Below are 15926 nucleotides of genomic sequence, written 5' to 3'. Positions count from 1 at the left end.
AGACACAGAGAGAGAGGGAGGGAGAAGGGAGAGAGGGAGAATAGGAAGGGCTGGAGGGAGAAAGGGAATGGATATGCATCTTTTCTACAGTGATATCACTCAGATGTCTGGGATGGCAAAAAAATTCCAATTTTTAGTAAATTTCAGCAGGAGCTTGAAGGCTCACAAGAGAGGCCATGCTTACATTTTGAAAGGTCTCATCTAAAATAGTACTACTTTGACCCTAAATACACACATTTTATAAAACTGAAAAAAGAAACTGATAGGGTTGGTATTTGAGTTGATTGCCGGGAAGACAACAGCTTCTAATCGACATTTCTCCTTGTGGAAGCATTCATCTGAGAGCACAGAGACTTGACTGCTTTTATGGTGCCACATGGCTTTGTAAACTCACCCCAAGCACTTGTCTTTTGTTGAACCTCAGCTGTATCTGGCACTCTAGTCATCTCTAAGTGAAGTTCCCAGCTTCCAGCTTCATTAATCCCACAACACATCACAGTTCACTTTACTCCAGACCCCCCAACCAGTTGACAAGGTCCTCACTTCCCAGAAACTCTCCTCATTCACATCAAATTAGATTGTCTATTTTTTTTTTAAAGATTTTATTTGTTTATTTGACAGAGAGAGACAGAGAGATCACAAGTAGGCAGAGAGGCAGGCAGAGAGAGAGGGAGAAGCAGGCTCCCCGCCAAGGAGAGAGCCCGATGTGGGGCTCGATCCCGGGACCTTGGGATCATGACCTGGGCCGAAGGCAGAGGCTTAACCCACTGAGCCACCCAGGCGCCCCTAGATAAAGTCTATTTTTAAAGTCTTCTCCGAAAACTTATTTCTTGCAGAAAGTCTTAAGGGGAGCAAACTATAGCCAAACTGATTCTTATAGTTAAACAGTTAAATTTCCCTTTCTATTTTTACTCAATTAAAAGTATATATTTTTAAAAGTTAACTAATACTGCAGGTCTTATAACAAAAGCAGTACAGTCTCTCACTCAATTCTTCTCCCATCCTGAGTCCAATCCCAGCTGATTGCTTTAAACATCTCTTCTGCATTTACCTGCTTCTATCTAAATACTCTGTTTTGGGGCGCCTCGGTGGCTCAGATGGTTAAGCGTCTGCCTTCAGCTCAGGTCATGATCTCCAGGTCCTGGGATTGAGCTCCACATCAGGCTCCCAGCTCAGTGGGGAGCCTGCTTCTCCTTCTCACCCCTGCTGGGCTCTCTCTGTCTCTCTATCTCTATCTCTTACAAGTGAATAAATAACATCTTTAAAAAATTAAATATTATGTTTATACACCACTATTTTTTGATTTATCCCATTCTAGACATTATCACTCACCTTTCTCTTAGAGAAGGTAACACGTTAACAATTTGTTGTCTTCTTTTCCCTCTTCTCAATCTTGCTACAGTTAAATTCACAAATCTTTCATCTATCTGATCAAAGTCACATTTAGGTTTTATATGACCATGAGTTATCATTCACACTCGAGTAGTCTTGTGATGAGGACCCTTCATGCTACATATCTGCCCCCTTTTCTTTGGCTTCATTTTCGAATGCACTTACCATTATTTATTCTTTACAGCACCAGAAGGGTGATACAAAATCTCTTGATACTATTCTACCCCTTGCCAAAAACATCAGATAAGCCACTACTTTCTTTCTCTCTTTTTTTCTGAAGATAATCCTGCAGCAGCCAACTGACTTGCTTTGATCTGGACTGGGCATGCTGGGCAAGCCTCATCAGGGAACTGCCCTTGACTTTTGCCCTATAGTGGTCTTCCTAATTACTGCATTCTAGTTGCTCCCAAGAAAGGACACAGCACAGGTAACACTAAATTTCTGAAAACAATTGAAGCTATACTTAGAGCTGATTGAAGGCTTGCCTGTTTACAGAATTCTAGGTAGGAAATACTTTCTCCTGAGAATTTTGAAAACAATGCCACACTGTGTTAGAAATATTAGTGCTGCTGTTGGGAGATCCTCTTTTTTTGCAGCGGGGGGGGGTTGTCCCTCAGAAAATTTTATAGAAGTCAGTACAGTGTAGTGGGTATGGAGTTAGACTGCCCAGTTTGGAAATCTGACTCCCACTTACTAGCTATGCGATACTGGGGGATTCACTTACCCACTGTGACTTAACGTTCCTCATTTATAAAGACGGTGAAATAATACAGCTTTTCTCAAGAGTCCCTAAGATTAAATGTGCTAAAAAAAAAAAAAAAAGTACTTCTATGTGTAAGTACAACTGTGATGATAGTAATGAGGATTTTAAAATCTCTTTGTTTCTGGCTTCCTAAAATTTCCTGAAACTGTATCTTAGTCTAAGTGCTGGTCACTTATGGGTCCCTTCAATATGGAAACTCACAATTTTTCAATTGGAGACTATCGGGTCTTATTTCTTTAATAATTTCTTCTCCATTCTGTCCCTATTCTTTCTGGAACTTACTTCATTTGTATGTTGAACACGTTACATTGAACCTCTAGTTTTCCTAACTTGTCTATTTTCAATCTTTTTTGGTTTTCCCTTCTGGCCGGTTTTCTTGACTTAGCTTCTGATACTGCTATGAAACTCTTTACTTTTACAGATGCTGTTTTGCAGATTTCTGACAGAGACCTAGTTAGGTCTCTTTTTCTTTCCACAGTATCCTTCTTATTCTTTTCTCACGGCTACATTATCTTCTCTTCCTGCTCTGAGCATCTTATAGATATTATTTCTGTTGGTATTTGCTCTCTGGATCTTCAGTTTCCCCTGAGCTCTACTGTACTCTTCATTTGTTTTGTTCTTTATCTTCTTTTGTGTTGAGGGGTCTCTCCCATGTTAGGTGACCCTCAGCTGGGAGTCCTATAGGACTGAGACAGTGACGAGGAGCTGAATGGAAGGGGAGGGCATGTGGTTGACAGGCCCTCCTGTTGGGCATGTCATCAAGTCAGTTTTCTCACTGGGCATCTGAAATGTCAGGTGGGGAACAGTGTCTTCTTTAAGCCCATATGGTTGCTACGGTGGTGGGTGCCTTAAATCCCTTCCCTTTGGAAGCTCCTCTGTAATCACTTCCTTCAATTTCAGCTTTCTTGGAACAACCAAGTCAGATCCTTCCTTCTTTGCTTTTCAAAAGACAAACAAACAAAAAACACATTGGTGTTGCTCATCTGTTCTTGCTTCCCTCTGTTTTTTTTTGGGGGGGGCAGGTTTATATTTTATTGTTATTTAAGCGAGGTTTTTCTTTTCTACTGTCATTCCCCCCCCCCCTTTTTTTGGTCCTTCTGTTATCATTTAAGTGAGGTTTCATGTGGGAGGTATTAAATGTATTGCTTGGTCCTGCTTCATCCTTCTCCTCCTGTATTTTCTATACATCTCAAATAGGTCATTATTATTTATTTCCCTTCTTTTCTCATAGAGTAGAAGGACCTCCTAGTAAAACTGAGAAAACAAAATCTCACAAGCCTGCAAAATCTCGTAGTAATCCCTGGAATTCGTCTTCAAAACCTCACCAAACTCAAACTGATGCCATTTCACGTGACAGAGACAGGTAGTAGAGAGAAGAAAACACTTCTCACCATCGCATTTCACATTTTCGATCAAACTCTGCTACTCCATATATTCATTTATTGTCACCCTAATTTCTTTTCACTTGACCTATGTGTTTCCCTTGCATCATTTGGTTGGTATGCCCCCACTTTCACGATATGGTCAGATGATAACAAAACTGATTATGATGCTTGAAGCCTCACATAAGATCACGTTTAATTTTGTCCAAATCAAGCAAAAGAAGTTCATCCATCTGAGCTTTGAATATTTTCACCTATGTACGAAAATTGAACTGTTCAAAGAAATGTTTTGGCTAATGCAGTAAGTAAAGATAGCAAATTGCTACGTAAAAGGAGTTTCTTCACTAATCGTATTAGTTTGTGGAGGTTGCCATAACATAAAAATACACAGACTGGTTGACTCAGAAGATTCAAATCTATGTTCTCACAGTTCTGGAGGCTGGAAGTCTAAGATCAAGGTGTTGCAAGTTTGGTGTCTTTTGAACTTTCTCCCTGGCTTGGAGATTTCTAGCTATGTCCTCACGTGGTCTTTCCTTGGTGTGCACACGTGTGTCCAAATTTCTCTTTCTTATAAGGACACTACTCATATTGGATTAGGGCTCACCCCAAAGGCCTCATTTTAACTTAACTACCTCTTTAAATGACCCTATCTCTAAATGTAGTCACATTCTGAGGCCCAGGGGGTTAGGGCTTCAAAAATATGTATTTTGGGGGGCACAATCAACACATAACACAAGTACATATTCAAGTGAGAACTAGCTCCAGCTAAGAGGGCAAGCAGCAGATGGAAGGGGATCAGGAATAAATTCACAGCAACATGGAAAATAGTACATTTATAGGAACAAAATAAAACATAGTCATGGAAAAAGGCAAGAAGAGCTACGTGGACAAAACATAATACAAGAACTCCCAGAGCTCCAATTAACATTCACTAGATTAGGTAAGCAACAGCATATGATTAGCTGTTAAGAAAAAGGGAAGGGAGAAAACACAGATACTGGCAACTGAGAAGTTCCAGAGATGTATATGTACCTTGCAAGGTTCTAACTCTAAATTCAGAGAAGGCGTGTGGTCAAAGACTATTCTAGGCAAAGTCTGTATGTTAAAATTGGAGTTAGAAGGAATTGGTAACAATATATACCAAATTCTATATAATTGTCTGTGAACATGTTGTTATAGCTAATTATTATCTGGGAATTATATATCTATTTTTTTTTCTTTTTGAGAGATCAGCTTGAAGCCTAGCCAAAAAATGCCTAAACTTTACACCATGATAATGAAACATGGGTAGTATATCCTAGACAAGACAGGAGGAGGGGACTCTGCCTTAGAGGGAACAGCTGGGGGGTGGAGGGCACCCCCTCCACCCCCGAGTCACCCCCTCCACCCCTAAGTGGGCAGCTTAAGTTATGAATCACAGCAAATGTCGTAGTGAAGGCAATGCTCTCACAGCAAACTCTCTTTGCAATAATTTAAATAAAATCTCTGCGGGAAATAAGTAGCATTAAAGAAGCAATCTCCTGCTGAAACTAATGCATTTTAATCAGATTTCCATTTTTTCCAGCTTGAATATAAAGATAAAAGAAAATATCTGACATTTCTTATGGTGGGAATAAACAAAGACCAACCGAATGAAAAAAACAGAATGCTACTTATTCACAGCACGCTAGAGCAAGGGAGTCAGCCACCATCACTTGCGTTTTGCTGAAGCATTGGGAAAGCTTAAAGGTGAAAAAAGGAAAGGCTTCAGGGGTACCCTGAGAGGAGGCTGTTGGCAGGTAACTGGAAGTGGGCGTCCTATGTGACTGGTTAGGAGAGCATATCTGGCTGTCTCGGATCGGTCCTAAATTGGAGGCAGGAAAAACATTAAGGAAGCCGTCAGTTATTAATCAAGCCCTGGACATTCGGGGCCAATTGTTACAGTGGTTATTCTTTAGCTTCCTGAATTGTCACTGGAGATTGCTCTCTGGACAATCTGACTTCCTGCAAATCTGGTTTACAGCAGGCTGGCTTCCTGGGTTATTTCCCAGGCGGTTTGTTACAGGTTGTGGGGCGATGTTCTAGGTTTATATATGGTCTGGACATTTTCCAGTTGTACATTCCATCTCTCATTGCTCTTACTGAAGAAAAAGGATAAGGTAAGGCACTCTGAACTGGGGCAAAAGAAGAGTCTTGGAGAACTGGAGTTTACTCTTTCTAGAAGTGACAGAGAAAGGGCGTCTTCTACCAGGGTAGAAAAAAGATAGTCTGGATTACCCAGGGAAACATCCAGCCTGAGGGTTTCAGGAAGCAAAAGAGACTCCTATTCCTTATACCCTAGGCCAGACTGGCAGGCTTGTGGGCTAACATTCCTAGTGAGAGAAAGTTAAAAGGGGAGCCAAGGTATTACCTCCCTTCCCTACTCTGTCTACAGGGACAAGTGCACTGAGCTGTGTCCTGGACAAGCAAAAATCCCCAAGTCCTTAATAGCAAGGGGCTAGGGGTCGGATAGGGAGGCTTTCTGTGGATACAATCAATAAATTGCTTGATAAACAGATTATCTATAATATATATATGCATACATATATTTAGGACATCGACCTGTGTGGATGTGTACTAAGACATTGATCACAACCTACAGGATGAAAGATTTTGGAACAGCAAACAGAGTGCCAACCTACAGATATAGTTTGCAATTTTTCTGAAATATTAAACACTGTACTGTGAACTCCCAAAGAGAATCACAGATAAAGAAAATTTTTAGACATTTTCTTTTCATTGACCAATACTGAAAACTCACCAATTTCACTCTGAGAGAGAAAACACCCTTTTAGTTTGAATTAATTCAAAGACTATAATGTATCTTATCTTTTCGCTGCATTGCCATAATTGGCATCAGATGCCATCCTAGAACCTTGGCCGAGTGTTGACTCTTGGTGAGGTCCCCCAGGAAAACACACACAGGAACATCCATGATGATGGGTTTTCGTCGTGTTTGGTTTTGTGTCATTTTCGTGCCTCATTAAAATCTTGCAGGAGAGGGGAAACTGGGGTAATTATTTTGAATTTAGAGATAAAGAAACTGAGGCTCAGAGGGTGAAATGACCTTCCCTAGGGGTCAGAGCTAAGAACAAAACTTTTCCAACTGGAGAGCCTCCTTTCAAGTTCACTTTAAGTTGTGCCAATTTCCTGAATTCTCTAGGCTCCTACTGCCATTCAGTTGTGATTTTTTTTATGTGTCACTGGAGTCCCAAAAGTTTAAAGTTTGATTTAGAAAAATAGGATTAAACTATTATGGTCATCTTAAGCAACTGCTTTTAGCGCTTCTTTGTAGTACAACACTTACTTTCATAAAAATTGCTAATCTTCTTAATTTATAGCTTAATTCCATGGAAAAATCTTCCATTTTTGCTTCTTTCTTAATCCATTTCATTTCAAAAGCAGTTCAGTGGAAACATTCAAATATTTAATCGTATAGACAGAAATGTTGAAAAGACAGAAATGTGGAACCACTGAACATACTCCCGAGTAACTCTTATTTTGGTGAAGCTGACATTATTCATACACAATGGATTTCTTTTTTTTTTTTTTCACAATGGATTTCTTAATTAAAAGCCACGGTCTGCAGGAAAATGATGGAGGGAGTATAACTTTAATCAATCATTCTTATGCACGGTGTCATGCCATCAGAAAAACAGCACCGGGCAGTCCTCCAGCTAATGCAAGTATAATGTGAGGAAGCGGAAACTTACCTGTGATACAACACCAGAGCAGCCGCTATGAACAACTCAAAAAAAAAACTCAGAAAAACTTGCAAGTTTTCCTTTTGCAACGAGGTATCAGGAAACACACACACAAAAGGTATACTTTAAACTAGTTTTCAGGGGTATGTGGGGGCTTAGTCAGTTAAGCATCTGACTCTAGATTTGGGCTCAGGTCGTGGTCTCTGTCCTGGGATTGAGCCACAGGTGGGCTTCTGGCTTAGCACGCTTGTCCCTATTCCTCTGCTCCTTCCACCATTCATGCACGTTCACGCTCCCTCTCTCCCAAATAAATAAAATCTTAAAAAAAAAAAAAGACTATAGTTTTCTGTTGCTATTCACTGCTGTTGTTTCAGGGATATTACAATAATTTCTATGCATGCATTTTTACATCTAAATTAGGCATGGAGTAATGTAGATCAAAAGCTAATCTCAAAAAGAGAAGAGCAAAACTATTTTATTTATAACCTAGCAAAGACTTTAATCCATTTGTTTCGATTTCTATGTTAAATACCCCCAAAGCACCAAGGCTTTGATATTTGTGATTTGGGCAGCAACCTACTCACTTTCAATGAAAATATGCCTAAAAGAGAAAACTCTACTGGGATATTTTTCTCTAATTTTTTTCCCCATTCAGTTGCCATAGCCTCTTTCATTCTCCAGTGCGGAGTTGAAAAACTGCAAAACAATGAGAGGGAAACAATGACCATTTAACAAAAGGGGAAAAACACTGATGATGCATTTTACTGAACAGCATCCCATTGCCTCCAAGAAAACTGCTCTACTTCTCACTGGAACATACGGTGGGAATAATTTAAATGGAAATGTGCTATCCGTGGTGTTTGTCATGTAAGGGCCAGAATAATCCTAGAAGGATTTTGGCCAAAGATGCAGCTACCTGATCTAGAAGGTTTCCACTTTAAGATGTTAATGCCCAATCCATGATCTATAATATTCAAAACTGTAATTTGAAAATGGAAAGAAATTTGATGTCCAAGGGTTTGTCCACTAAATGGACATCAGCCCTGGACTTCCTTACACAGCAGTCTCTGTCATGGTCAGTACTGGCAAATGATCCCCTTGAAATGACTTCTTTATCTGAAAGCCATAACCAGACACAAGATTAACATTTCTACAAATAAAGATAGTTAGCAAGTGAGGCACTGGATTTCAGACATAAGAGGTCCCACACTCTGAGATTCCATGCAGCTGGGGACCCAGTGATCAATGTCCAAGCCCCGCTTTTCTTCTTAAAAAAGGAGAACTTAAAACAGGCAGGGCTGAAATCAAGAAGTCTGGGGAAATAGAGCTGAAATGAAGACATGATAGGCAAAAAGGAGAAGGACAGGAGACCAAGAGCAGACATCAGTCACCTTGAGGTAGAATGGGCTACGGTGAGGGTATGGACTTTGAGGACAATGATTTCATTCAAATCCCAGCCCGGCCATCATTAAATATGGGACCATGGGCAAATTTCATTTCTCCACTCCTTATTCTACTCATATATAAGTGAGCACAAGCATACCTATTTTGTAGAATGTTACAAAGATTAGAAGTATTATGTACAAAAATGCTCAATGCATTGACTGTAAATAGGAGGCATTCCATACACGATAGCTGTTACATTATTTCAGTAATACATAATATTTCAAAATTGGCTTTCTAAGTTGTTTTTTATTTAAAACAAATTTTAAATTATTTATTTATTTATTTGACAGACACAGCGAGAGAGGGAACACAAGCAGGGGAAGTGGGAGACAGAGAAGCAGGCTTCCTATCGAGGAGGGAGCCCGATATGTGGCTTGATCTCAGGACCCTGGGATCGTGACCTGAGCCAAAGGCAGACGTTTAACGACGGAGCCACCCAGGTGCCCTACTGAAGTTGCCTTTAGAAACTAGAAATATTTTCCTACGAAAACAAGGTAATTAATTAAATTGACTACTAATAATTAATACTTATTGGGCACTTCCCACTTACTTATTATTAAGTTTGAACAACCAGGAAACAAATACCATTTCCATAGGTACTTTGCAGGTAATGAAAGCAAAACACATAGAAGCGTTGCTCAATGTCACAGAGTGAGTAAGGAATGGCCCCAAATATCAAACTGAGGCAATATGGCCATGGAGTCCTAACCTCTAAGCTGCTCATTATATTGCCTCACTGGTGATTAAGTGTTTTTCATCAACCCCTCAGAAACCTATTTATTTATTTATTTAAAAAAAGATTTTATTTATTTATTTGACATACAGAGATCACAAATAGGCAGAGAGGCAGGCAGAGAGAGAGAGGAGGAAGCAGGCTCCCCGCAGTGCAGAGAGCCCGATGTGGGGCTCGATCCCAGGACACTGAGACCATGACCTGAGCCAAAGGCAGAGGCTTTTTAGCCCACTGAGCCACCCCAGAAACCTATTTGTTTTTAACATACCTGAATTACAATATGTTACCACAATTTCCTGATTTTGTTAACAGATTTATTGAGCTATAACTCACATACCAAAATTCACTCAACTAACTTTTACCACACAGTGGTTTTTAATAGACTCACAGAGTTGTGCAACCATTGACTTTGTTGTAGAACGTTTTCATCATGCCAAAAGTAACCCTTCACCATTAGCAGTCACTCCCCTCACTCCATCTCCTTGGTCCCTGGCAATCACCAATCTACTTTCTGTCTCCATGTATTTGCCTAATCTGGACAGTTCATGTAAATAGAGCCTGCCTTCCAAGATGTATTTATTTATTTTAGAGAGGGAGAGAGAATGTGTTTGAGTGGGGGGAGGAACACAGGGAGAGAATCTTCAAGCAGACTCCCCACTAAGCACAGAGGCCAACATAGTACTCAATCTCACAAACCACAAGATCTGACTTGAGCCAAAACCAGGACTCAGACACTTAACTGAATGAGCCACCCAGCTGCCCTGGGCAGTTCGTATAAATAGAATCACCTAATAGGTGGTCTTTTGTGCCTCGTTTCTTTCACTTAGTGTAATGTTTTTAAGGTTCATTCATGTTGTACTTCACTGCTTTTTATTGCCATTGTGACGATATATCACATTTTGTTTACTCATTCATTCACCATTTAGATGGACATTTCGGTTGCTTCCACTTTTCTGGTGTTATTAATAATATCAACATTCAGGTATATATTTTTGGATGAACGTGATGCTTTTATTTTTCTTGGGTATATACCTAGGAGTGGAATTGCTGGGCCATAACTTTGGTTAGCTTTTTGAGGAACTGCCAAGTCATTTTCCAAAATGGCTGTATCCCTTGACATTTCCACCAGCAATGTTCGATAGCTCCGATTTCTCTATATACTTGCTAACATTTGTTAATGTTCATCTTTTTTGTTGTAGCCATCCTAGTGGGTGTTAAGGGGCATCCTGTGGTTTTGATTTGTATTTTCCTAATGATGAATAACATTCAGCATCTTATCGTGTGCTTCTCGGCCATTCATGGATCTTCTTTGAATATGTCTATTCAAATCTTCACCCATTTTGAAACTGGGTTGTCTCTATATTGAGTTATCAGAGTTCTTCATATAGTCTGGATTAAGTCCTTTGTCAGATAATGATTTGCAAATATTACCTCTCATTCTGTGAATTTTAATTTTTTTTTTATTGATTGGGTTATTTTTTTTTTAAGGTTTTATTTATCTATTTAACAGAGAGAGACACAGCGAGAGAGGGAACATAAGCAGGGAAAGTGGGAGAGGGAGAAGCAGGCTTTCCACTGAGCAGGGAGCCTGATGTGGGGCTCAGTGCCAGGAACCTGGGATCATGATCTGAGCTGAAGGCAGATGCTTAATGACTGAGCCACCCAGGCCAGACTGTGTTCTTTGAAACACAAAAGTTTAAGACTGATGAAATCTAATTTATCTACTTTGCCTTTGTCACTGTGCTTTTGGTGTCAAATCTTAAAAAAAAAAAAAAGAAAAAAGTACCTAAACTCAATGTTATGAAGACTCACTTTTTTTTTTTTTTTTAAAGTCAGTAGTTTGGGTACCATTAGTTTATTATAAAAGAGAGACATGAAAATTATTTACATGATGAAAGATTTTACAACTTCATTGGAATGGGCAGCTTCACTTCATGCCATTTTTATAATGATTTCAGTCCACATCCATTCCAAGAATGTCACTGTCTCTAAATAAGAAATAATCCTTGTCCTCTAGAACTACTTTGGTGCCTACATATTCTGGGAGGGAACTTTATCTCCAACTTTCACCCTAACTGATTGAATCTCTCCACCCTTTCCTTTAGCACTTGATACAACAGCTACTACTGTTGTTCGCAACACCTTTTCTTGAGATTTTTCTGGAAGCATAATACCTCCTTTGGTTACAGTTACTTTCAACTAAAACTCAGTCAAAGAACAGAAGAAACCTAAATGTCTGCCCTGCCATGACTCTGGCCATGGCAGTTCATACTGTGCTCCGTAGCTGCCACCACTGCAAGGAGACCCACAGTCGAACCACGGACCACGTGAACCTGAAGACTCTCTTTTGTGCTTTCTTCTGTAAGTGTTACCATTTTATTTCTGACATTTAGGTCTACTTCCATTTTGAGTTCGTTTCAGTGTATAGAATGAGCTAACTTCACTTTTTCGCATATGGATATCCAGTTGTCCTAGCACATTGTGAAAAGACAATTCTCTCTTTATTGCATTGTCTTGGCACCTTTGTCAAAAAGCAACTGATCACAAATGTAAGAGTTCATTTCTGGACTCTAAGTTCTATTTCACATGTCTACCCCCTGGCAGTTTTAGAAATCAGTATAAGAAGAAAAGACTGACAAGGGAAAAAATGGACTCTCTCTGGCTCTATTTTCCTTCATGAAGATTTATGTTACCATCTAGTGTTTTCATTTCTTTTTTTTTTTTTTTTAAAGAATTTATTTATTTATTTGACAGAGAGAGATCACAAGTAGGCAGAGCAGCAGGCAGAGAGAGAGAGGAGGAAGCAGGCTCCCCGCTGAGCAGAGAGCCCAATGCGGGACTCAATCCCAGGACCCTGGGATCATGACCCGAGCCGAAGGCAGTGGCCCAACCCACTGAGCCACCCAGGCGCCCAGGTCTGTCTGAACAACTGTGTTTAGTCTTTATTATAGAACAGGTCTGTTAGTTGGAAATTCAGTTTTTATTTCTCTAGCAATGTCTTAATTTCTCCTTTATTTTTGAGATCATTTTGCTAGATGCAGAATTCTTGGTTGACAGCCTTTTTCTTTTTGTATTTAAACGTTATCCCACTGTCTTCTGGACTCCATGGCTTCTGATGAAAAGTTAGCTATTAATCATATTGAGGATCCCTTTTCCACAATAAGTCCTCTGTGTTTTCAAGAGACTCACTTTGTTTTTGGCTTTTGACAGTTTGACTAAGAAACATGTAGGTATGTTTTTCAAGTTTATCTTACTCAAAGCTTACTGAATTTCTTGGATGTACAGAGTAATGCTTTTCATCTAATTTGCCTGGTTTTTGGCCTTTATCTCTTCAATACCCTTTCTGGCCCCGCCCTTTCTTCCCTCTTTCTGAGGAATATTGTTACGTTTGTCAGTCCCCCCACACATTGTTTTCTTCAATCTCTTTTCTTTCCATTCCTTAGTATAAATAACTTCAATCAACCTATCTTCAAGCTTGCCGATGATTTCCTCTATCAGCTCAAATCAGCTGTGGAGCCTCTCCGGTTATTTTATACTGAAGGTGTTACACGCTCTAGATTTTCCATTTGGTTCGGCTCTATAGCTCTATTTCTTTATTATTATCATCTACTAAGTGAGCTATCATTGTCATTATCTTTAATTCTTTAGATATGGTTTCCTTCAGTTATCTGGGTATATTCATAATACTGATTTAAATTCTTCATCTAGTAAGTTCAGCATCTTGACTCCTCATGACAGTTTCTATTGACTGTATTTTCCCATTTTTTATATATATGTATATATATGAGCATATACATATCTATATCTATATCTATACTCTTCTGTTTCTTTGTGGGATAAGTAATTTTCGTTAAGACTAGACATTTTAGATAATGCGGCAACTCTAAAAATCAGATCTGCTCTCCCCCAGCATTTGTTGTTGCCACTACTTGTTTGTTGAGTGACTTTCTTGGTCTGTGAAATCTCTTACTCTATTGTCATGCATGGCCACTAAAGCCTCTTCTTGATTAGCTTAACAGTCAGCTAATGCATGGTCATTACTTGCTTACTACTTGCTTGAACTAGTAACTCTTCCCTCCTTCTGTTGAGAGGCTCTGTGTGAGTTTTGGAGCATGCCAGTAATGCTCAGGCAGTTTACAACTCGGATCTAGCCTTCATTTCTTGCCTGTGCTGGGCCTCAGAGTCAGTCAAAGGCAAAAGACTGGGGGCCCCTTGGGTATTTCCTGGGCATGCACCCCAGAGCGTACATGCATTGGAATATACAACCCCAGGAATATGTAAAAGCTTTTCAAAGCCTTTCCTGGGCAACCTGCTCATCAGATTTTCTTTATTAAGCACTTTTCTTGCAGGGGGCAGGTTCTCATTTGCCCCCATATTTAAAAAACTGTCACTGATCCTTTTGACTAACATCCTGGGACAAAGCCATTACTAATGAGTGAGGTCAAATAACATTTTCCTAAGAATGGGGCTTTCTCAACAGCACAAGATGGGTCAAACAATGACAGTGCTCTGGATATGAAATTTTGTAAAAGGCCCCAGACCTAATCTGCTTACACTGATGGCCACAAGGCTGTGGTCTTCAAGGTCTTCATAGCTAGTGTTGTGAGACTGTTAATTTTCAAGTCTATTAAGAGCTAGGGAGGAAAGGATGAGAGCAAGTCAAGTTACTATCCCACAAATCCTTCTGTTCTTACTGAGGCTTAGCAGATTTTCTTGAATAAATGTTCCTCAAATTGCTGCAACTCTTTGGTTAATGTACACAGCTCTGCAAATGTTGATTTTGACAATTTTTCTCAGTGCTTTCCTTACTTTTATGCAGGGGTAGAGTTACAAAGATGTTCCCTGTTCCATCCCCAAATCCTGCCCCACCCCCCAATATTTTATAACCATAATTAAATACTTGAAATTTCAACAGGAACTCTGCACACTCTAAATATCCTTCCCTATTATACAGCAAAAATTTCTAGAAAAGAATATCACTGAGGAAGAAGAAATGCCCTTGAGGAAAAAAGAATTCCCTTCAGGAAGAAGAATCCCCCTGACAAAAAAGAAAAAGAGTGGACCTTTTTCTTCTCTAGGCATCCCTTCCCAGTGCAGTAACAATACAAGAGAATTTCCCCCACATTCAGGGAGGGCCAACAAGGATGTTGTGCCAACTGCTTACATGTAAGAAAAGTAAGTGGTATGATTTTTATATCCCTGGGACTTCTGACACATCTATGAAACAACTAGAGAAAAGAAACTTTATAGAAACTTCTATAACAAACCTCATTTATGAGCACCTACCATGTATCAGATGCTGTACTACTTGTGAATATGACCAACATAACCCACTATCTTAGAGCACATGATCTCAGAGGGCTACACAGAACTAAAGAGGTGATTAGAATACAATATAAATGCTTAAAAAGAAAGTATAAGGTGGTTTTGGATACATGCAAGGAAGGACTCCTAACTTACTCTCTTAAAAGAAATGACCACTTCTCTAACATCTGAAAGAGAAACAGGAATTGGCTGTGGAAAGGATCGGAGGAAAGGAGAAAAGGAAAGAGTAAAGAGAGGCGAGACTATCACATGGATGGTCTGGCAGGAGGAGGAATTTTGCCTGAATTAAAAACAGTAAAGGGCAGTGGCAAGAAATATGGACGCAGTAATAAACCTGGAATTTTGGGTAAAGCTGAATCCCTGACCAAAGCTATGAAGTTGGAACAGAGCATTAGCCATGGGATTACATGGTGAATTAACTTTCACATTGAGTGTTAATGTCTGCTGGAGATAGAATAGAATGAGTAAAAAAAATCCATTTGGGGAGCACAGCTTTGGTTTTACCAAGAAGACTTTAACAAGAAACTTTAACAGCAGTTGAACCAGAGTGAACGGGTGTTTTTTAGAAAATGACAAGAAAGGGAAAACAGAGAGTAGGGAGCAGTGTTCGGATCTGAGTGTGTGTCCCGTTAGCAAGGACATTGAACACTGGAGGCCACTCTCTAAAAATCCATTGTGCCTCTTCCTCCTTCCTAAAGAACCCTGATTTAGTTCAGGTGTATACTTCCCCTCAGGTTATCCACTGGACTTGGATAAATCTGATCTTTCCCTCTTTCCCTGGCTCCAGGAATTGATCTATTGACTTAAAGATAATCTCACAGCCCATCCAGAATGGAAATGTAACTTAATTGGCTCAATCAGACTGAAGGAAAAAAGATTTTTATTCCCTGGTTGATGGAGAGGTAATACTCTCCTGCTGGAAGCCTGCTACCCCAGCCTGTGGCTAGCTACTTAATTTCTCAGTATTACAGTATTACAACTCTTTTGTAATTGTTAGTGCCCATGTGACATGGTTATGATCACCAGGACAAGGTCTCCTAGGAGGTTTCGAGGAGACCATTCAGGCCTAGTGTGGTGGCTCAACAATGTTACGGAGCTCTCAAACACTTTCTAACCCTCCATTCCAGGGGCTGCTGGCAGCCATCTTGACTTAAGCAAGTGCA

The 15926-nt window shown here is 39.8% G+C and overlaps 1 protein-coding gene and 1 pseudogene across 1 annotated transcript in view; both read right to left on the bottom strand.

Moving 5' to 3' along the window:
• Positions 1-15926, bottom strand: part of ASPH (aspartate beta-hydroxylase) — a 219291-nt gene that overhangs the window by 24413 nt on the left and 178952 nt on the right. The gene's annotated exons all lie outside the window — the stretch shown is intronic.
• Positions 11393-11686, bottom strand: LOC122904570 (annotated as a pseudogene).

This window comes from Neovison vison, chromosome 4 (assembly GCF_020171115.1).
Source record: "Neovison vison isolate M4711 chromosome 4, ASM_NN_V1, whole genome shotgun sequence".
NCBI classification, from domain to species: domain Eukaryota; kingdom Metazoa; phylum Chordata; class Mammalia; order Carnivora; family Mustelidae; genus Neogale; species Neogale vison.
The sequence above is the reverse complement of the archived record's forward strand: the minus strand, read 5'-3'. Positions and strand labels throughout refer to the sequence as shown.